The sequence below is a fragment of the Acomys russatus genome, chromosome 19, assembly GCF_903995435.1.
Source record: "Acomys russatus chromosome 19, mAcoRus1.1, whole genome shotgun sequence".
In the NCBI taxonomy this organism is placed as follows: Eukaryota; Metazoa; Chordata; class Mammalia; order Rodentia; family Muridae; genus Acomys; species Acomys russatus.
In genome coordinates, this window is record NC_067155.1 from 47,990,748 (window position 1) to 48,015,415 (window position 24,668).

Sequence of the window (24,668 nt, forward strand, 5' to 3'; positions counted from 1 at the left end):
AATTGAGTGGCAGAAAAAGTGACAAATCAGAGAAAGACTTGACAGAATAGGATACGTCCAACTCTCAAGAGAAGAGAGGAAAAGGAAGCTATTTAAGGGGCAATGTGAAAAGGGAGGGGGAGGGGGAGAGAGATGTAGTTTTATGGGGGTTGAAAGAGAGAACAAGCTAGACATAGGTAAAGACAGAACAAGAACGAGGCAGGAGATTAGACCAGATTGCTGAAGTTAGTTTGAGGCCAAGCAGAGCAATTCAGAGGCCGACAGAGAAGCCAGGTTGAGTAAGTCAGCTGGGAGAAACATTTGAGCCAGAACAGCTGAGTTGAACCAGCCAGCTCTGAGCTCAGTAAGAACAAGATAAAGGGTGAGCTTATTAAGCAGCAAGTCTGAAAACATTCTAGGCCTAGGTTAGATTGTGCAGAGGCTAGAAGCTTCCAGGACTAGCCCTAGGTTAGCAGACAGAGGCGGTGAGCCTCCTAGATGACAATTGAAACAGGTGTGTATGGGTGGGGTGGTCGTGTGGTTTTTTTTTTTTACAGTAGCTCTTGTCTCCAGGGGCTTCTGTGCTCAGAGGTGGGAAGTGAGGGCATCACCAGGGCTGTGCTCTTCAGTGGAATACGCCATTGACAGGGGTGTAGCTGTGTAACTATTGGGAGGTGGCGGAAACCAGAGGATGCAGGATGCAGGATGAAGATGTTGGATGTGCCCTATTCCTGTCCCCTTCCTCTTACCACCATGTCTGCCACAAGTGGAACAGCTCCATCCTACCACACCCTGCCCTCCATCACGTTCTGTCTTACCATTGCCCAGAAGCAAGGAGCCAATGGATCATGGATAGAAATCTCTGAAACCATGAGCTGAAATAAAACTTTTTTTTTTTTTTTTTTTTTTAGTTTATCATCCTCGGGTATTTTGTCGCAGTGGCGGTTGACTAATTCACCTGACTCATTCTCTGCTCAGATTTTCATAGATAAAACACGACTATGGAGGAAACCTTACTTGCTGAGTGGTTTTGGCCATCCGATGAGGTATGTGGGGGAGGGGTGGATACAAGTATAATGGAGTCTAATCCAGTTTCCATTAGAACAGGGTACGAACACATGACCTCTATATTTGACCTAAGATGGCGCCTTTAAGAGAACTCTACCAACTCTCCACAGCAACAGAGGAAATAGCTTGAGAGACACTTTCGAACGGCTTGGCGTGATAATGTATAATATACGCCTGTGAATGTGCATAAAAATCAGGATTAAAAACAAAACTTCAAGCGTGACTTTGAAAAAGAAACGGAGAAGTGTATACACTAGAAAGCTCCCAATTCAATGAAGCATTTTATTATTCATGGACAGCGGGAAGGCCGGCACCGGCAGAACAGGCGGAGTTCACAGACATCCCGAAATGTCCAATTTCCCTCTCGTCCGAGTGGCGTCAGGAAACTGGATCCGTACTGGGCGGCAACGCTGGGAGAAGTGAACCTGGGCCAGGTTACGCCAATAATTGCCAGCCCCCCCAGGACACAAGCTCAGAAATTTTTTGTATGTTCTCCGGAGACAAAAAAAAAAAAAAAAAAATGAGTGATCATCAAAGGCTCAGATGCTCAGCAGGACTGTCATGAGCCCGAAGTTACAACTCAGACATGCAACAGAAAATATCACCCGCACCTCTCCAGTGCCTCGTCTGTAGTAATTAAAAACTCGATCCCTGCTGTTTTATCATCTCATTAGCAATGGGGGCACCAGACTTTTATCCTTGTTTGTCGGGAATCAAACATACCAGAGGAACTCTGATTATAAATTGATGAAGGTGAAGTTAAAACTTTTCAATAAGAGAAGTGACTGTTCACTGTGGGTTTTTTTTTTTTTTAAAGCTGATTAAAGGGATCTATTTCATACCCCCCTCCCCTTTCCCCCTCTATCACAGTTGTGTCTCTGTCCAGCCCAGAGTTGTGAAAGGTCAGATCCAGACTACAGCCCTGCCACACATGCTATAAAGGGAGCTCGCTTCTGTTCTCTATGGATGTAAAACAAATACCAGCCCTAAAAGGGGGAAAGAAAAAAAATCTTCCTGTAATCACAGACACAGAGTGATCCGCCCTTTCCAGGGCTTTTTAATGAAGTTGTAACACCTTTGACCCTCTCCTTGACACATACTTGATGTCTTTTACTCAGGGTGGTGGGCTGGCCTTACGTGTACAGCTCAAGCAAGCTTTCTGCTTATTTTAATAACTTGTCTTTTTACTGAGGTTAGGTGAAGGGTAAGGGGTGGGGGGGAGACGGCGAATTTCAACGTTCGTTTTGAAAACGACAATGTCTCTCATCCAGAATCTATGTTATCCTGTTCAGGCCCAGAGAATGACTATGTTCCCAAAGGACACTTCAGCCCCATCCTAATCTGTGGTTCAGAAAGCTGAGGCTGTTTCCGAGCAAAAGCAAGCCGGGATGGCTGGTGGTGTGTTTCATTTTACTTAAATATCTCACCCAGAAGTAATAGGTGACCTTGGTTATCACTTCTTGACAGACGCATGTCTTGCTCACTGACACGGGGGCAGGGACCACAGAGGGGTGTGGATCTGTGGCTTGTGGGGAACCTTGAAACTTCCCCATTCAAAGGAAACCCTGGCAAGGGGGAGTGTGGGAGGTGGGGGGTGGGGGAGGATATGTGGCTTGAGGAATGGTAGTGGCAACGAGTTAAGAAGCAAACCTGGACACAAAACAAAGTAAAACACTAACACAAGCCGTACCTGCGTCACCTCAGCACCGTGGCATTCTTTGTCAGCACTGTCTTGACCTCTGCTTGTAGCCCCAATTCCCCTCCCCCCACCCGTAGCCACCCTAACTGCAATGTTGTGCCCGGGTATTGCTAAGTAGGGCACTGCCAAGTGTCACTGCAAGTCAAAACTGCCCATAGCCGAGAATGACTGGAGAGGTGTGTGACCACTTGCCACACACACAAGCTCATACCCATGAGTGGGCTGACTGCCCTAGGAAACCTGAACAACGCAGTCAACCAGATGGAAAGTCAGTTCCTCTGGAGTACCCTCCTGAGCTGTGTGTGTGTCTGTGTGTGTGTATGTGTGTGTGTGTGTGTTGTCTCCTCCAACCCAGCATGCAAACAAATGCATAAATAATGCAAGCTAGAGCTTTCACTGAGATAAATGGGCAGAAAACTAAATTCATTAATAAATCACCCAACCGCACGAATGGGTTTGTCACGACGGTGATACAAGGTGCCTTACAAGCGTTGCGCTTCTAAACAAATTAAATACATATGTAACTGCCTCCGATGGTCCAAGCTTAGAATTAATCAGAGATGTGGCAGCGGAGGACTGACGTGAGTTTGGGGAGGAGGGGGGCACAGATAGGTTTAAGGGTGTTTCAGGTTTGATCTTTATGAGCCGTGCCAGGAGAACACAGATGCTACATGCCATCTGAAAAATGAAAGGTCTCCGGAGTTTCGAGGGTCCCCATGAAGTGGTAGCCAGCGCCGCCCAGAGGGTAGCGAAGGCGCCTGGACTGCTCAGAGGGTCTTGGTGCATTTCTCTGAGGTCCACCTTAAAAGCTTCCTCGGTTTTCTTCAAGGTCATATGTCACACTTACCGTAGTATCTTATGCACCTCCTCATCTCTGCTAGATTGTATAGGCCGTGTTTCTGTTATTCTGGTCTATGGTGCTGGTGTTTGCTCTGCCAGGCAATGAGAAAACTGTCCCCTAGGGCGACTTTGCCCAGCATCTGGTGAAGGGTGTGTCTAAAGTCCTGTTCTACCTTGAAAAGGCTCTGTGTGCCACCTTCCCCCCTCCCTTGACCCCAGCCAGCTTCCTGGCAACAGCAGGCAGCTCTGACTGCCATTTGTAACACCCTTAACTTGAGTATGTACACCACAGACCTGGAAGGGGGCCTGGTGTGGTAAGGATGGCCACGGGGCTCATTCTCCAGAGCCATGCTGACTTACCCCTGGGAGCAAGAGGGGACAGGATGGGGTGATGCCACCAGGAGCTTGTACTATCTCAGGGCTCCTGAGATGCCAGCCTAGAGGAAGGCTGCACCTCTGCAAGTAGCTTATTAAACAACACTACTTAAGAGTTGCAACTGTGGCCGAGTGGGTAGAATGCTTGCCTAATGCAAGGAAGGCCCTGGTTTTTATTTCCAACACAAACAAATACAGCAGAGCACGCCTATAATACCAGAATATGACAATGGGTAGAAGCAGTACCAGCCTCAGCCTCAGCTACAGAGTGAGTTTGGGGCTAGCCTAGGCTACATGAAAACTTGTCTCAAGGAAAAAACATAATAAAAAAACATGGACTTGAGATGGTATGGTGGTTTTAAGAGTACTTTTGCGAAGGACCCGGGTTCCATTTCTAGCTCCCAATTAGTGACTCATAACCCTTTGCAACTCCAGTTCCAAGGGATCAGATGCCCTCTTCTGGCCTCTGTGGGCATTGCATATTGTGGTGCACATACTTTGGTGCAGGCAACGCACATACATAAAATAAAAATAAACCTGTAATCCCAGCACTTGGGAGGCAGAGGCAGGTGGATTGCTGTGCATTCAAGGCCAGCCTGGTCTACAAAGAGAGCCTAGGACAGCTAAGGCTACACAGAGAAACCCTATCTGAAAAAAAAAAAAAAAAAGACTGAAAAGTCAATCTGCAGGAAACATAGCCTTGTTGGTTTGTATACAGCTCTGTGGCCTTTCTCCTCAATTTGGTGGATGTTTAGTGTTGCATTCTTATAACGTTCATGTGTTTCTGGGAGATTAGAAATGCTAGCTATTAGGAATAACAAGCAGGGCCTAAAAACTATTGCCGAGATGAGGAGGTGCACGAAGTACTACACTTTTTTAAAAATTTCTTTCTATTAATGTATTCATATTACATCTCAATTGTTATCCCAGCCCTCGTATCCTCCTGTTCCTCCCTTGCTCCCGTTTTCACCCTATTCCCCTCCCATATCTCTGTGACTGAGAGGGACCTCCTCCCCCTCTATATGATCATAGGGTATCAAGTATTACAATTAATGTGTCATTTGACCTGGAAGAAAACCTAAGAATGCTTTTGCAGGGGGCTTTGGAAAAATGGTGGGCTGTAAGTTACCAGGAGTTGCTGAATAGTGGGGAGTTGGAAGCGAGGCAAACCTTCTGACAAGTGGTGTGGCTGTAGAGATCTGTGACTTAGGTCTCTGGCTTGCACACACACACCTACACACATAACATATATAGCACACACATACATGCACATATACACATATACACACACATGCACATACCATACATACATACGTGCATGTATACATGTACACACATGTACACATAATACACACATACTCTCTCTCTCTCTCTCTCTCTCTCTCTCTCTCTCTCTCTCTCTCTCTCTCCCCAGCATTCAAAGCAGATGAAACAGACTGAGTCTAGTACTGAGTTCAAATGTGTACTCCCCACTGTATCAATTGTATTTAAACAAGTCTTCTGTTTAATTTTTAAATTGCGTTTGTGTGTGTGTGTGTGTGTGTGTGTGAGAGAGAGAGAGAGAGAGAGAGAGAGAGAGAGAGAGACTGTGCTCTCATGCATGCACACACAAGCACACGTGTGTGCATGCGTGTGCATGTGCATGGCATATGTGTGGAAGTCAGAGGCCCCCTTTCAGGAGTTCTGTCGTGAACTGTAATGTAAGTATCTGATATGTAGGTTGTCTGATGTGCTACCCCTATGAAACGGTTGTTCGAGCCCCAAAGGGGTGGCGACCCACAGGTTGAGAACTACTGCTCCAGTCCCTCATAGAGGCCAAGTGCAATTGGGACAGAGATGCATATAACAGGTGGTGAGGAGTGGCTGGACACTCGGGTGGGATCTTATGAGCCCCGTCTCCCCTCTATGATGGGGTATCCGTCAATAAGCCCAACCGGGGTAATCTACTGCAACGGAAGGTACAACTGAGTACCCCTAAAATAGAGGGTTTTGGCTTGGAGGACGGTCCTGTATAGTAGGTACCACTCCCTTATACAGATGCAGTCTGGTACCCACACTCCGTATACAGATCTGTGCATCTTCTCTTATCTACTCCCCCCCCTATCCCCCCCACCCCCACCCCCACCCCAGCTTCCCCCAGCCAGCCAGGATTCCAAATCTTCTCTCTCTCCTCTCCCTGCCCATGGTTCTAGTCTGATGCTTTGACTTGCTGTGGTCCAAATAGCCTCAAGGGTTCACGTGTTCAAATTAAGTGGCCACTCCCAACTATTAAGAGGGTGGAAACTTAATCCAACTATAGCGTGTAGAGGTTGGGCCTTAGGGAGGGGACTAGGATTAGATAAGGTCACTAGTTTGAATCCTGGTGGCTTTATACAAACAGAGAGAGATGAGAACACACACACACACACACACACACACACACACACACACACACGCATGCTGTCTTTTTCCATGTGATATACCATGCTCATCTCAGGACTTTGCTAGCAAAAGGCTATCCCAGATGGGGCCTTTGACTTTGAACCTTTAACCTTGTGTGTTATAATGAATTTCTTGCCTCTATAACTCCCCAGCCTGTGCTGTTGTGTTGTTGGCAACCAGAGATGGATTATATTTTTAAATAATTTATTTATTTTTATTGCATGTGCATTAGTGTTTTGCCTGCATGTATGTCTGTGTGAGGGTGTCAGATCTTGGGGTTACAGACAGTTGTGAGCTGCCATGTGGGTGCAGGGAATTGAATCAGGTCCTTTGGAAGAGCAGTCAGTGCTCTCAACTGCTGAGCCATCTCTCCAGCCCCAAAGATGAATTCTTAAAAGTGGTCTGTCAGTTCCTCCCAGGCTGCCAGTGCAGCCCTTGTGCTAACTTAGGGCACCTCCTGTCATGGGTTCCGACTCTTGCCCTTTGTCTCTTGCACAGTTTTTGCCACCCTGCATCCTCTTCCTGTAGCAGGCCAGGCCATGTTTATGTTTTGTCTGGGTCATTCATGCTTCTTCCTCAGCTATCTCCTTGCCATTTGCTCAGTGAGTCTTCCCAGCCTCACAGAGAGGCTTCCCTCAGCATGCTCTGTGATGCCCTACCTTAATGTAGGCCACCTGCTGAGTGACTATGAAAACTGGTCCGTGCTTATGGCCCACCAGCCTCTGCTGACTGCTAGCGAATTGAGCTTTTAGGGAGCAAGCCAGATCTTTCTAAGAGGAAAGTTAAACTTGGCGTGGTGGCACACTTCTATAACCCCAGGACTCAGAAAACTGAGACAAGAAGAGCGCTGCAAATTCAAGTCCAAGATGTCTAGAATACTGTATACAGACCAGAGAATGAAGAGAGGTGGCAGTCTGGGAACCTAAATATTTGTGAGAAGAAAAATACAAAAACAGCCAGGCAGTGGTGGCGCACGCCTTTAATCCCAGCACTCAGGAGGCAGAGGCAGGCAGATCACTGTGAGTTCGAGGCCAGCCTGGTCTACAGAATGAGTCCAGGACAGCCAAGGCTACACAGAGAGACCTTGTCTCGGAAAATTAAAAAAAAAAAAAAAAAAAAAATTAAAAGAAAAGAAAAAACCAAAAACAAAAATGTGTGAAAATAAGAACCAGGTTGAGGATGATGGTGGGAGGAGATAAGGTTTCCTTTGTTCTGCCTGCCAAGGGTCTTTCCTATGCAAAATGTTAGACCAGCCAAGGAAATGAGGCCAGGAGAAGGCTGTGCTAACATTCTTACTGGACTGCCTTTTTACAAGCTTTATTTTTAATCCTCACTGAAGTATGATTCACAATACTAAGTTATGGGTCCACCCCAGGTGTCTGTCAACAGAGGAGTGGATAAAAAAAAAAAAAATGTGGTTTATGTTCCAATGGAATTCTACTCCATAAAGAAAAATGAAGTCATGTTGCTTGTAGGAAAATAAATGCAACTGGATATTATTATATTAAGTGAGCCTTAGGAAGACAAATATCCCATGTTTTCTCTCATGTATAAATCATATATTATGTGTAGTGATAGCTACATAAAAAGTATATGTGTATATCTAACATAGAAGCATAAGAGAAAATCTCTAGCGCAGTGGTTCTCGACCTTCCTAATGCTGCGACCCTTTAATACAATCTCTCATCTTGTGTGACCCTCCCCCCGCCCCCCCCGCCACAAAATTATTTCACTGCCACTTCGGAACTCTAATTTTGCTACTGGGGGTGAATCATAATATAAACAGCTGATATGCACCATATCTGATATGTGACCCCCCCCCGCCCACCCAAAAAAAGGTTGTGACCCAGAAGTTGAGAAACACTGCTGTAGAGGAATGAAGGGAACAAGAGGGGTGCAGAGCGGAGGGAGTCGTCGGGACAACTCCGTCAAAATACATTATAGGGGGCTGGAAAGGTGGCTTGTGCCTAAGAGTGCTTGCTGATCTCGCCGAGGGCCCAAGTTCATTTCCCAGCACCTACACCAGGTGGCTCACTGCCTCCTGTAACTCCAGCCCCAGGGGATCTGATGCCCCCTTCTGGCCTCTGAGGGTACATACATACATCTGCAAACACACACATACACACATGCACATTGATTTAAGAAAATATGTATTTAAAATGACAGTATATTGTTTTTTTTTTTTTAATCCCTGTAAAGCCAATATTATGTGCAATGAACCTTTCACTTCATTGCCTTCTGCTCAGCCAGGGACTTCAAATAATCTCCCCATTGCTCCAAAAACACGTGTTCTTGGTCCACAGTCCATCCTCAGAGTTGTTTAATTGAATGTTTCTCTTTTTTTTTTTTTACTGAGCACCATCCTCAGGAGGCCACCCTAGCCCTGCAGCTGACTGCATTGACCATTGGTGAGAGGAGTGGCTGCTCAGACAAAGAGACCTTGAGATGGGCGGGCTCCAGCGAGAACAAGCAGAGCGAGACTCTGTATGGTGGACAGAGATGTCCTCACTAGCATTTCCTGTCTCCTCAACACTACAGGGAATGCTGGGAAAGTAAAGTCGGCTGCTGTATGGGACCCTTAGGTTCCTAGGCACAAGGCTGAGTGAGCAGCATGCATCTCTTCTGTCCCTACCTGTGACTGGTGCCCTGTGCCACACAGCCTATTCTCCTCTACCAAATCATCTGTGTTGGACTGCACTCTTTTGATTGCTCTACATAGATTAAGTTTGGGTCTCAATATGTAGCCCAGGCATGTCTAGAACTCACAACCCTCCTGCCTCAGCCTCCCAAGTATGCTATAATTACAGACATTTGCCACTGTGCCCAGATCAACCTGCCTTTCTTTGGTTGTTGGTAGGTGCTTATTGACAAATATTTATGGATTCTCAAAAGGCTTAATATTTTAATCCTTACTCTTAAAAATGTAACTTTTTCTTAACACTTGCAGATTGGATGGACGGCTCAGCAATGGAAAGCACTTGTTGCTCCTGCAGAAGACCTAGGTTTAATTCCCAGCACCCACATGGTGGCTGACAATCACTTGTAACTCCAGTTCAAGGGGATCAGGTGCCCTCTTCTGGCCTCTGCCAGTTCTGTATGCATGTGTTACCCAGACATACATGCTGGCAAAACACCCACACACATACAAATAAAATAGAGAAGAATAAAACAAATAGCTTCTTTCAAAGTGTAAATTGCACAGTCCAAGCTTCAACTACCAGTGGCTAAAGCCATTCATTCAACCATATATTTGGTGACCATCAGAAGCAATTGAGGGATGCATGCAGACAGCCAAGGGCAGGGGTGGAGCCTCCATATAAGAAATGCCTGAAGGTTCAAGAATCTGTGTGGCTCAGAGGATCTGGTAATGGGTATCAAATAGGAGATAACATTAAGAGGGGTGGGACGGAGCCGGGCGTGGTGGCGCACGCCTTTAATCCCAGCACTCGGGAGGCAGAGGCAGGCGGATCGCTGTGAGTTCGAGGCCAGCCTGGTCTACAAAGTGAGTCCAGGATGGCCAAGGCTACACAGAGAAACCCTGTCTCGAAAAAAAAAAAAAAAAGAGGGGTGGGACACTAGCATAGTGGGGTCTCCTCATCCATAGCTGACTTAGACCTCTGCAGTGGAGTGTCTAGATTTGGCATGCCTGCAGTTGTAGCACTGGACTGAAATTTGCAAAGAAGGAAGCAACTAGCAAGTGATGGAGATATCACGGGAAGAGCGGCATGGAAGGCTCCAGATCTAACCTCCAGGCTTGGCATGCTTCTGCAGGTGGGGCTGACTGACCACCATTTGGCTGCCTTTTCCTTCAAACTTGTTTCTGTTTCTTGGGGGTTCTCTGTGTGGGTCTCTTGAGGAATTAAGCTGCTATGAAGCTTTATTTAAGTCTATATCTGTGGAATTTTTTTTTTAATTACACTGTTTTTCCTCAAGTAACTCCTTTGGAGGAAGCTAAATGTATCAGCTTTTTTTCTCATTACTGTAACAAAATGCCTGACAGATGCAATTTAAGGGAAGAAGGGTTTGTTCTGGCTCACAGTTGGAGGGTGCACAGTCCATTGTGGTGGGAAAGTCACAGAGGCAGGAGTGTGAGGCAGCTGGTCACATTGCACCCACAGCCATGAAGCAGAGACAGAGATGAACGCTGGTTGTGAACTCGCTTTCTCCTTTTTATTCAGCTCAAAGCCCCAGGCTAGGGAATGGTGCTACCCACATTCAAGGGTACCTACCTAAAAATCTACCTAATATAAATAAACCTAATCTAGAGATTTCCTCATAGATATACACAGAGATTTGTCTTCAAGATGATCCTAGACTCTATCAATATTAATTATAACATTCATATTCCCAGGCACCTCGCTTAATTGTTCTCCACAGATTGGTGGTCAAGCTGTGCATATTAAGCCCTCTGTGTGTCCAACACTTTCTTGTATTCTGTCTCAAGTATCATTCAGCATTCTCCTGAGCACATCTGTGGTCCTTACCAGGTAGAAACAGGGAACCTCAGGTCAGCTTGCCAAGCGTCACACACAAAGCCAGCGAAGCAGAGGTCAACCCGAGTCACTCTGGCTCTAAAAGCTCTCAAGGCTGAGTGAAGACACGCTCAAAAAAAAAAAAAAAAAAAAAACCAGAAGACGTGGAAGATAGAGACTCTAAGTTCCAAGGTACTCTGGGGAGGCCGAGGATAACTGAGATTGTTGCTTCATTGCATCTTGATCTGGGAGAGTTGACCCAAAGCAAGGCCAAACCTCCTCCGGCTTTGCAAAATCAACTCGCACAATTTCTCCATCTGCTTCCCCTGTTCCTTGCCAGCTTACTTCAAAGCAACTACCCAAAAGAACCTGGCAACAATACCCATCATGGAGTAACAGTAGCAACCACACCTACAATGGCAGACATTGGTAGGACCCTCTACTGTCATGGGATGTTGGTCACCATCCACACCGTGATGAGATATAAGTCACAGCCTCGGTGCTGGGACACTTGAAATAAGAACCTTCTCCTGCCTTGGGGGACAATGGTCACAACACCCACAGAGGGACATTGCCTCTGATGGACTCCAACAACATCTTCCCGGAACAGGTCTTCCCAGAGTTCTTAGCAAGGTGGTACACTTTACCCACATAGCAGCACCTACCCAGAGCCGTGGCCCAACCACAAAGCCCCACCACTCACCACCAATTAGCTTTGTTTTCAGTATAAATAGCAGCCACCTCGAAGAACATCCAATCACTCAAGCTTAAAAACAGGCCAGGGGGGCTCCCGGGTACACTGACTGTGGGCGCAGAAAAGTGCCAGGCTTGCTTTCTGGCCAACTGCCTCTCAGCTGAGACCACCAGGAGGCCAGATGCTGAGCATAGGGCCAGGCCTGACTCCTGCTGAGTTAAGAAAACAATGTTCCCCCCTCCACCTCCACCTCCCCTCCCTCTCCCTCTCCCTCCCCCTCCTCCTCTCTCCGGGGTGGGACCGTGTTTTGTGGGGGCCTGACGATGGTTCGAATCTGTGACAAATGGTCTGCCACCAATGTGTGCTGGCAGACAGCCGGTCTCTGAAGGCCTCACACGGGACACAAAGGCACCTTTTACGTTGCGTGTCTCCTCTCAATGAGTGGCCGACCCTCGTGCTTTCTTTGTTTAAAAGCAGGGAAAGATCCCGCTGAAGCAATGGTAAACCGCGGCCTGAGACTGTGCCAACAATATTAACCAACTTCTCTTCAGAGCCTTTGAAGTTAGCAGGGGGCAACATGCTTGTGGTGCTAGGAAAGAAAGATACTTAAAGCGATTCCTTTTCATCCCTTTAACTTGATGAAAGATTAATGGCCTTGTTATTTTTGTTTCTGCTCCTTTTTCCCTTTAATTTCTACCCCTCCCCTCTTCCGTTGAGATTGAAAAAAAAAACTCCTTTCCCTGTAATGGTTTTCTGGATCAGTGGGTTTTGTGAATAGAGCCCGCACACATTTGCTAGCGTCTGCCAACTGGACCAACAACCACTCCGGGTCCTATATGCCCAGGTGTCTTCCAGGGAGGGGCCTGGGCGTGAGTGAGCAGGTGGGTGGCAGCCCAGGGCTGCTTCTTATTCGAACAATACCAGCTCCCTCCAGAGGGCTGCAATACCTTGGCAGAAACTTTTTTTTTTCTCTCTCTTCCTTGAAGCTGTATTGTGGTACTTTCTGGCACCATCTTGAGAGGCTGGCTGTGGGCGGAACAGCAGGGTTTTTGAGCCTGAAGGACCCAGGGACTTATGGGGAGGAGGAGGTAGGAAAACAAGACAAGAATGTTCGGCAGGCAAGAGCTTTCCTCCTGTCCCAGTACCCACTTCCTCAAGTTGATGGTGATGGTGGTGGTGGTGGTGGTGGTGGTGGTGTTGATGGTATAAAAATGGTGGTAGTCATGAATGTCTTAGTTTGGTTTCTGTTGCTGTGATGATAAAAACAAAACAAAACAAACAAACAAACAAACAAAACAAAGCAAAACAAAACAAAAAAACACTGGCCTAAAGCAACTTGGGGAAGAAAAGTTTATTACATTTTACCTGGAGGGAAGTCAGGGCAGGAACTCGAAAGCAGGAACCCAGAGGCAGGAATTGAAGCAGAGATCACAGAGGAATGCTGCTTACTGGCTTGCTCCCCAGGGCTTACTCAGCTTGATCTCTTATAGAACCCAGGATTACCCACCCACAGTGAGCCTTCTCACACCAATTATCAACTGAGTAAAGGCATCATAGACTTTCCCACAGAGCAATTTGATAAAGACATTTCCTCAACTGATGTTCTCTCTTCCCAGATGACCCTAACTTGTGTCAAGTTGACGAAAACAAAAAAACAACAAACAACAACTGGGTGTGGTGGCGCACGCCTTTAATCCTAGCACTCGGGAGGCAGAGGTGGGTGGATCACTATGAGTTCAAGGCCAGTCTGGTCTACAAATCGAGTCCAGGACAGCCAAGGCTAACACGGAGAGACCCTGTCTCAAAAAACAAAACAAACAAACAAAAAAACCAACACCAAACAAACAAAGAAAAACAGCACAGTGATGATGATGATAGTTATGGTGGTAATGATGTTGATGATGATAGTGGTGAGGATGATAGTGACGGTAATGTTGAGGGTGGTGGTGATGGTGGTATGGAGATGATGATGACAATGGTGGTGGCGATGATGATGAAGTTGGGGATGGTGCTTGTGGTGGTCATGTTGATGACAATATACATAGAACTAACGAAAGGATTTTGCATCATGGAAAGAGCATGTCCTGGAACAAAACAGCTCAGCTCATGATAAACAGGAAACAAGAAGAAGAAAAGAGAGGAGTCCAAGGACAAGACAGACCGGTACAGGCATAGTCCAATGGCCTCTGCCTCTTCTTAGGCCCCTCCCATGGTCTTCGGTACCTCCTGATCGTCCATTCTATTATGAATCCACATGAGGTGAACCTACCAGCTGGGTCAGAGCCTTCATCATCCAGTCACCCTTCAATAGCACCCCTCTCAAAGCCAGGACTCCAGCACATGAACCCCTGAGGGAAGTTCCAGATGAAGGACATGTATTACTAGCCGATGGATATTTGTTGAGTGTCTGCTGTACTGCTGTGGTGGGAACTAGTGATGAGCAGATCAGTGATTCCTTCCTGAGGAGCTGTAGTGCGGATCATAGAAATAGATGCCCTAATAATGAAAACTACCACATCTAAACTGGATTTCAGTAGCAAAGATCAAGAGAAAGGAGCCTGACATGGCTTCAAATATTTGGCCAGCTAAATAAACCAAGTAGGTATCCAGGTAACACGCAAAGAGGATGTTTAGAATATGGTCCAAGTCCTCATCTAATATAATCACATAATCTGTGCTTGGCCAACTAGGAGGTTAGTATCATTAAATGAAGCCCATTGGAACAATGTAGAAATCATGTGACTTGGAGTGACATAATTCCTATTTACTCTGCTAATCCAATCAGATGTAGTAAATGGGACGTGGTGGCTGATACCTGTAATCCTAACACTTGGGGGTCTGAGACAGGAGAATGCCATGAGTTCTAGACCAGCTATAGTGTCATAGCAAGACTTTGATTAAAATACATAAGTAAACCAAAAAATAAAGAAATGTAAATAATAAGTAAAATATAGTCCTCATTTCTTATTGAAGATACCTAGCTATCTTATTGGTTCATAGCCTGCTACTTCATATCCATCTCATCTTCCTATAAAGTCCCCACTTCAATGCCATCTGCTTAGTAAGTGCCCCCACGTTTTTCCAGACCTGACTTTGGGTGGTTAGAGGATGTTGTCTTCCCCCAAGATGCTAAAGTACCTCTTTCAGGGCCCAAAATGAGTGTGAATGTTCCCTAGCAAGACCTTCAAGTAGGAGGGAGCTGTGTAGCTTAGCTTGAGAGCATCAGACCAGCAGAAACAATGGGGGAAGGTAACCAAAGGGGCGCTGTTCTTCAGTGTGCACGGATATTGTGCACATAATTGCACTTCTGCATTATTAGTTTCATATATAAATGACTTATTTATAAATGATAAAATTACAAATTTACATGTATGCGTCTGAGAGCTTCCAAGACAATGTAGGTTCACCCAAGTTCTAGTGACATAAAGGACTTTGACATTTGTTCAGTTTTTTCTTCACATGTACACGCGCGCGCGTGCGCGCGCGTGCACACACACACACACACACACACACACACGGCCTGGAGAGATAGCTCAACAGTTAAGAACTCTTTCAGAGGACTCTGGTTCGGTTCCCAGCACCCATACTGAGTGGCTCACAACTGCCCATTAACATCAGCTCCAGAGGATCTGGTGGCTTCTTCTGGCCTCTGAGAGCACAGCACACACAGGCATGTGCACACACGTGTACACAGACACACACACACACACATACACATATACACACACACACCTCATTCCAATAAAAATTCTTTTTTTTTTTTTTTTTTTTTTTTTTGGTGGCTGCAGAGACAGCCGTGGGTGCTGGGAACCAAACTCTTATATTTTTGATTGTGAGCCTAGCCTTTAACGGCTGAGCCATCTCTCCAGCCCCCAATAAAAATTCTTGATCAAGAATTCTTTGGAACCTGTAAGTCCTAAGCTTGAAGTTTCTAGGCCTACTTTTGATATTTTATAATGCCAAACACTCCCAAATAAAAGCATCTTGAGGAATGTGCACCTTACACAGATTGTCCTTGGAACAGGTCTAGTGTCTTATCTCCAGCCAAACAACATCCACGTTATACGAATAGCCTTCTTCTCCTGAAGGTACACCTAATCCATCATGATCAATATAGTCCCTCCTTTAAATAACCACAGTATGTTTCAGATCAAGAACCTCGATCATCTACGACTGGGAAAATTAGATGAAAATTTCTGCCATTACACCAAGCCTCCTGCTTAGCAAATCGGTAATGAAAAGGAATAATTTATCATGGCTTGTGAGAGCCGACAGCTCTAAAGAGCTGTCCTTCCTCTTCCCCTAAAGGGAGAGCAGAATTCTCTTTTTACCTTCAACGCACTGGCATTAAGCATAATTTCTCTGTCTATAGAACTTTACTGGGAATGGGGAGAAGGGATTAGATTTTTACATCACATCCTATTTTAAGCAATTATAATCCACCAGTTTTCTTTCTCGTTCATCCCCCCCCTGGGGTGACGGAGAATGGAGAGGCACTTCGGGGGGCTTCAGTTCCCATTAACGTTCGCATCCCCATTAGCAGAATGAGCTGGAATTTGTAGCGTGGAGCACGTTTCTCTCCAGTACTGAAATGCTATGGCTAACATGAGTAAGCTGCCTGGCTTGCGCTCTGGCTGCAGCCAACACCTTATATGTACCCCAAGTCTTCGTGTGACGGACAGTGAGTGACAAGACTTCTAACTCTATATGACTCCATATGACAGGAATTCACAAGGCTCTTCCACTTAACATTATTATAAATTCTCAGCCTTGGGCGATGGGGAGCTGGAAGCAGCTTGTACCAGCCAGGAAGAGCTGATGGCTATGTCTTCTGGAATTTTCTTAAGCCTTTTGCTAAACATGGTATTAATAAAAATTACATTATCTACAGATGGTGGCATGGGTGTGGCAGAAAGGAATCCTTAGACACTATTGGCGGAGGTGTAAAAGTATGCAGACACCAATGAGATCACTTTGAAGGGGGTCTCAAAAAACTAAAAATTAGAATTTACCATAAGAGCTAGCCGGAGCACTCCTACATGTATATCCTAAAGACACCACGACTGCACATCTGGTTATTCTGCTGTGCTATCCACTTCAGTGCCCATCGCCAGATGAATAGATAAAGAAAATGTGATGTGTATATGCAATGGAGTTTTATTTAGCCATTAAGAAGAATGGAAATATGCCATTTGGAGAAAATAGGTGAAATTGAAGATCATGGCATTAAGGAAAATAAGCCAGATTAGTAATAAAGACAAATGTCTCTGTGTGTTTCCAATGTGCCGAACACACACACACACACACACACACACACACACACACATACACAACATGGAAATAGAAGGCTTCTAATTGTGAAGAAGAGGAGGAAGAAGGGAGCCAGTCAAAATCAGAAACAAGGACAAGAAAAGGTAAGGGCTGAGTAAGACCCATGACATAATAAAATATGCCCCACTATTATGTACAATGACTATGCACTAATAAAAATTAATTTATATAAGTTTACAATTATGTAAAATATATGTGTTCATTACTTTTCTCACTGATGTGCAAAATATCAAACAGAAGTAACTTAAAGAAGAAAGGTTTGTTTTGGCTCACGGTTTAAGGGTGCACAGTCTATCTTGGCTGGGAAAGCATGGCAGCAGGAACACGAGGCAGCTAGTCACATGGCATCTGCAACCAGAAAGGAAAAAGAGATGGATGCTGGTGCTCAGTTTGTTTTCTTTTTATTCAGTCCAGGAGCCCAACCCATATGAGGCAGTCACTCACAGCTAAAGGTGAGGGTTTTCCCCTCTCCAGTTAAAGCCCTGTGGGAATTCCCTCAAAGATATACCCAAAGATGTGTCTCCTTGGCAACTCTAAATTCTGTCAAGTTCCCAATCAAGATTAACTTATATAGTCTGTTACAATCGTGAAAACCATCATGGATCCCTTCCTGTTTACTTCAGTCCTGGTTGTGGTGCTGGGAGCCACCACACACTCTTGAGCTGAACTGAATCTGGTTTGTTTGCAGGGAGGCACTGTGACTGATTCCTGGTATCCAGCTATGATAGACGCTGACCTCATCAGGAGTGCTCTCGTGGTGGAGAGTGTGGCAACCGCCCATGTCAGGTGCGTTGGTTTGCAACTGTTGTTTTGCTCAACGTGAACCAGCACAACACTGCAGTGGGCAGTTAAAGCCAAAGAGATACTGTTAAGCATGAAAAGTCACGACCAGATCCACAATGGTCCAATTAAAGGAAGCTTTGTTTAATACTGGCCAGGAAGATAGACACTGGCCGGGTCCATACCTGGGATTCCCAGAGAATGGCCATGAGTTATGTTGGCCAGATGCCTATAGAGGCTAAACCCAAAAGCTACAGTGCTTCCCATCTTTGACGTATTTCTTGCCTATGTGTCTCCTGCCTATGTGTGATCAAGCACACCCTGTACAGTTGGGGAAGCCAACCTTGTTCATTGAAGTGAAAATCTGTGACTTGCTATCTCACAAGATCAACACTTTCAGGAAGTTATCCGTCTTTGGGCAAGTGGGGCTTACAGGTTCGTTCTGGCCCTTGCAGGACCCAGCCTTCATAACAGCCTGGTGAGTCCTGCATCTGCATTAACATCACTGCTCTCCTTGAGTCGGTTGTCTGACTATTCTCAGTACATAGACAAGACAGGGCCACCCTCTGCTTCCAGAGTCCAAGTGACCACGTATGATGTTCCGCCCATTACAGGGGCTGGAGAGAGGGGTTGGAGAAAGTGGCTCAGTAGCTAAGAATATTCATTCCTATTGCAGAGTTCCGGCTCCCAGCACCCACACTGGGTGGCTCACATCTGCCAAGACCTGCATGGGTTGGTGGCAAAAGAATGAAGAAAAGGGCACTCATGCGGACAGAAAAGCTGGGTCCAGGTGGGCTCTGAGCACTCTGACGGGGCGTCGTCAACTACCTGCATAACGACCAGGAACAAACACCAGAGTGTTCATGTACGGCACAGTGGGAGTGGTGAGACCCAACAGGCAGGGTGTGTAAGTAATGATGGTCTCCAGCTGTCAACATCTGGGGTGAGGAGTTGTAGTTACTGCTTTTTTGCACACGTCAGTCAACTATAAATACTCGCACTTGGACCAGAGGAAGGCTTTGCCATTCCAAGCCTGGCTTGTATGGGGGAAGGCGTTGCCAATTTCCCATGAGTCCAGTGAAAGAATTGGCCCTTGAGGACAGCCAAGGCTACACAGAGAAACCGTTGTCTCGAAAAACCAAAAATAAAGAAAGGAAGGAAGGAAAAAAGAAAGAAAGAAAGAAAGGAAGGAAGGAAGAAAGGAAGGAAGGAAGAATTGGCTTTGCCCACTGCCCATGTCAACAAGACACAGTCAGTCAGGACTTCATTCACTCTTTATGCATTCTCTCAAGGCTTCTTTGGCTCCTTGTGCACATCCACTTGTAACCCTAGCTCCAGGGGATCCCACACTCTCCTTTAGCCCCTACAGGCACCTGCACACACGGTGCACATATACACACACAGACATATATGATTTAAAAAAAAATAAAATGTCTTTTAAAATTACTAATTTTTTTATACCTTTGGCAGTCTGAACTTCCTTTTGTCCTCTGACTTTGAATTTGTCTAGCACTAGCATGGCACTTTTTGCATATTCCTTTATTTTCAAATTTTGCGGATTCTAAAAATGCCTTTCATACACCGAAACAGCACAATTGTGACAGAATCTGAACAGATCTCGCAGTTTGGGAAAATAATTGCCTGGATATGAATTTTTTTTGTATCATTGTGTTGTGGTATAAACAGGTTGTTTCTGTTTGTCTTTTTTACCTTCTCGATTTTCCTCTCTTGAAAAAGTGAGCTAAGCCACTTGTGCCTATGCTACTTGCCTTTAGTTGTTCAGTATGGTAGTTACATTTTTCTCAAGGTAAAGTAAGTTTTCAATTACATTCATTCTTAAATTTTATTGATGTCTAAGAGCAAAAGTTTCACCCCTACCAAAAATACTGAGAACAAAGCACCCAGCACCCTCCTGCCCTGGCGCACAGGTTCTCTGGAGTGGCCCCTGCTGGTCCTCTCAGCCCTGGCTGCTGGACATAACCAGCTACTGACCCCATCTGACCCCTTACCAACCCCAGCTGCTTTCCTCTTTTCAGGTGTTTCTGGAATTTTCTACTGACAGCAGCATTTTAGTTCCCCCCAAGATCTTCAAATTTAAAAGCGTGTATAATTACATTTTTTGTGCAGTCTCCGGAGAGTTGGATCGAGAGGGGGGGAAAAAGCAGGTATTAACACGCCTCTTTGATCAAACGCCCTTTGAAAGCACTTTGCTGGCTTTAAAAACTTAAATGATATTCCTGCTTACTTTTTATCAGTAGCCTTAAAATAGGTCTTATAAGCCTTGTTTCTGAAGATGAAGAAAGTAAGACCCAGAGACATTAAGTAATTTGTGTAAGGACATCCCTCTTGGTTAGGAGGAAGGCTAAGGGTGGGCGTTTAGGCTCCCAGTTTTTCCTCTCTGACAAGCAATGGCAGCGTCTTCTCTCCTTCTCCTTCTCCTTCTCCTTCTTCTCCTTCTTCTCCTTCTTCTCCTTCTTCTCCTTCTTCTTCTTCTTCTTCTTCTTCTTCTTCTTCTTCTTCTTCTTCTTCTTCTTCTTCTTCTTCTTCTCTTCTTCTTGTTTTAGCTCTTCCTCCTATGACCAGCACCATTATCACTGTCACCACCAACCTCCACCACCGCCATCTTCATCATCACCTCTACCACCAACACCATCACCATTGCCACAGTTGCCGTCAACACAGTCTTCACTATCACCATCACTGGCCGTCTCTATCACCATTCTCATAATTACCACCACCACACACATCATCCTTATCAACTGCACTGGCATTATCATCACCATCGCTCCTATCACCATTAATTACCGCCATTATCATCACCAGCACAGATATAACCATTATCAGCAATCAACATCATCAGCATCACTGTAATCAATATCATCATTACATTCAGCATCGACATCGTTATCACCATCATCATCACCACCACCACCACCACCACCATCGTCGTCATCATCATCCCTAACCTTCTTATGTTTTGTTCTGAGATGGGGTGGGAGTCTCCCAATGTCACCTAGATGGCTTTGAGCTCACTGTGCAGGCAAGCCCGTGAACTTTCGATCCTCTTGCCTCAGCCTCTTGAGTAGCTGAGATTAGAGGACAGTGCCACACCTGGCCACTGCATTTTTTGAATGAACATTGCACCATATTAGAGTATTAGAAAGAGACTATAATTGTAAGATAAAGGAGAGGAAAAGAAAGAAAGAAAGCTGAATCCAAAGGGTAACACCCTCACAGTAGGACTGTGTTCTCTCATATCACCTTTAGATTTGGTAGACAACAGAACCCCATTTTCCTCCAAAGAAACCTCCCTGTTTGCATTGTTTTTAAGTTTAAAAAAAAAAAAAGAAAGAAAGAAAGAAAGAAAGAAAGAAAGAAAGAAAAAGAAAAGAAAATCTACTTGCTCTCTGGTCCCACATAATGTCTGGTAAATGCATCAATACCTTTGTGGAAGTTGTCACAGAGGCTCACAGTTGAGTTAAGGCTAGTTCTGACATCTTCATTAATTATCCCGTTCAAATAGTATTCTCCAAGTCTCCTTAGGCTACCAGACACTACCCAAGGAGTTGCACCCGGTCCATTCTTCACAGGAAAAGGGCTCAGTGTAAACACTGCCTCTGGGGCCTCCACTTCATGTTGTTACTTGTGCCTGGCGAGAGTACAGTTGTTCGACAAGGGCCTTATGCAACCTCTCCTCTCCCCAGCGAGCCCCCACCCTTCCCACCTACCTTTTTAATCTTTTCACCCAGCCAACTAGGGAAGTTGGCTCGACCTCAGACGTCCTTTGCATGGTCGACATGTAGAAATGATAGATGGATGGCCTACATTCTTTTGGGTCAAGGACAGTGTTTTATTTAGCAGTGCAGGTGGTAAATGCTGGTTAAAGGTAAACTAATGACTCTCCAGGTAAGACTGAGCCAGATCCATCTTCTGCCAAGCGACTGTTCCCTCCCTCATGAGTAAGACCTGCTTTGCATGCGTGAGGTGCTTTGAGGCCATGCAAATATACCGACTCTCATGAAACTTTCACGTGCTATTACCTTGAGTAGAAATAAAATATTTTCCAAATGGCTTTCTTTTCCAACTTCTTCATTTTTGTTTTTTGTTTTGTTTTGTTTTGTTGTTGTTGTTGTTGTTGTTGTTGTTGTTTTTAAACAGGGTTTCTCTGTGTAGTCCTATCTGTCCTGGACTCTCTCACTTTGTAGACCAGGCTGGCCTCAAACTTACAAAGATCTGCCTGCCTCTGCCTCCCTGAGTGCTGGAATTCCCAAGTTCTTTTTAAATATGACTGTGATCTTAAAGGCTGAAACACTTGTTAGCCATCTGACTATGCATATATCCTAATTCTGCCTGAATTTAATTTTCCCAATCTGAAGATGATTGGAGATAAAAATAGAAATGGGGAGCTGGTTCCTGTTGTAGGTGCTTTTAATTCCAGAATTTGAGAGGCAAAGGAAGGCTGATTCTTTCTTAGAGTTCAAGACCAACCTGATCTATATAAGGAGTTCCAGGATAGCCAGGGCTATGCAGTGAGACCCTGTCTCAAAGAAAGAGATGTGGGGGGGGGAGAGAGAGGAAGAGAGGGGGGCGGATTGTCTTTGCAAGGCTCTTAGAGCACTGTGTGAGAGTCAGTGCCTTGTTACCACGTTACCAACTACTCACTCAATATCCTAACGTCTTACAGTCATATGCAGGGGCTTCATGTGTGAAGGAGGATCGAGTGGTTCTGTGTGGAGCTAGGCAGAGACATCATTCAGAAGGCAAAGAATACCAACTAGTGTCGGGGAAGTTATCCCTAACAGCACTTAGGCACAATGGGGGACACTGAAGTAGTCTCACCCACACTTTGACCACCTCCTCAGAGTGGACATCTGTGAGTTTCTATTGCTGCAACGAAAACACCATGACTGAAAAGCAAGTCGGGGAGAAAAGGGTTGATTCAGCTTACGCTTCCAGATCATAGTCCATCACTGGAGGAAGGCAGGACAGGAACTCAAGCAGGCCTGGAACCTGGGAGGCAGGAGCTGATGCAGAGGCCATGGAGGGCTGCTGCTTACTGGCTTGTTCTCCTGGCATGCTCAGCCTGCCTCCTTTATAGAAGCCAGGACCACCAGCCCAGGGATGGCCGGCACCACCCACAGTGGGCAGGGCCTTTCCTCATTGATCACTAATTGAGAAAATGCCTTACAGCTGGATCTCATGGCGGCCTTTTCTCAACTGAGACTCCTTTCTCAGTGATGACTCTAGCTTGTGGCCAGTTGACACACAAAACCGGCCCTGCTAGTACTTCTCCATAAAGCTAAGAGGTTCTAGAAGTGGCTTCTATGGAAGAGTTCTGAGAGATTAGGGATTGAACTACCCACGGGACCCATGTTCACCTGAAGTAACTCTCCCACACAATGGCAGCGCTCAGGGGCTTCTTCCTACTGCTGTTGGAATTTAAGCTACTGTGACCAGGTGGAGGTGAAAGAGCACTAATGGTGTCTATGTCACGTAAGAGGACATTGGGAAATTCCTGGTGGCTCCTGCAAATGTAGCGTCTTGTTGGTACCCTTCTTCTTCCTCTGGTGCCTTTGCTGACCAGGAGTGCTACTGTCTTCAAGAACAAAGCAAGGAAGATGGCTGGACCTAACCTGGGAACACTAGTTGCCCCTTCCTTGTCAACTGAGCAAAGAAGTCTATTGGGCCCCCAGTCTCTCCTACTTCCTCTAGCTATAAAGTGGGAAGATGATGGTACTGGGTTGAAATTTTGCATTCCCTTGGGACCTCAGGATGAGACCTTATATGGATAGAGGCCTTTGTAGATAGGACTATACACAGAAGACTAAGAAGGACATCCATCCAATGGCTTGTGTACGGTGGCACCAAGACAGAATACCACCTGATGATAAAAACAGAAACTTGTGACTAGGACTTCAAGCAAAAGGGCACTCTTGGCATGAGCTAAAGCTGGAGAGACACAGAGTAAGGCAGGCTCTAAGCATCCTGAAAGAAAATGAGCCTGCTGGTGTCTTGGCTCAAGACTCAGCCCCCATAAGCGTAAAGGAATAAACATTTATGTTTTTAAACTACTAAGTTTGCAGATCCTTATTTGAACAGCCTTAGAAGACTTATAAAACAGCAACTACCCCATGGAGCATCTCAGTGAGCCTCAGCTAGGAAACTACCAAGGGGAATGGATAAAGAAAATATCTGTGTACACCTAACACAAACAGAGTCTGATTCAGCCACAAGGAAGACAAATACATGAAGGATGGAGTTGGAGTTTCTTAGGAGCTTCAGTTCTCTTTCTGTTGTTGTGACAAGCATTTGGTTAAACAACAACAACCTAGGGGAGGAAGGGGTTTATCTGGCTTACAGTTCCAGGTCATGGTCCATCACTGAGGGAAGTCAGGGCAAGAGCTCAAGCCAGAACCTAAAGCAGCAATAGTGGAATGCTGGTTGCTGGCTTGCTCTCTTGTTTGCTCAGCCAGATTTCTTACTCAGCTGGGAATCATCTGCCTAGGGAGTGGTGCCTCCCACAGTGGGCTGAGCCCTCCTGCATTAATTACTATTCAAAACATTTCCCCCACACAGGCTAAACTAAATGTTTAGATGGCTCTTGACATTCAAAATCAACCAAGACAAGTTACATAAAGCAAAATAAGCCAGACCCAGAGTACATATGATACATATATGTATATGCAAACACTCAAATATGTGTAAGAGGGAATGTCTGAGAAGGGAAGGTGAATCTGAACAAAGCACATGATTGACACATGCAAAACTGACCATTTGGCACAATGGGCGTAGGCTAACAATATAAAGATCAAATCAATAAAAGCACATAAAATAATGAGAGGGAAGAACACCCCTCCCCTCACATACAGTTCAGAAAGCACAAGGCCACATCCTCTCTGGAGTGTGGCCATGGTGTTAGGGTTCTTTGCAGTCAGAGCTCAGGAGCATGAGGCTTGGAGTGTGCTCTAATCCATCCCCAGGGCTGTGTACCCCAAGTGTCCCTGTAGCC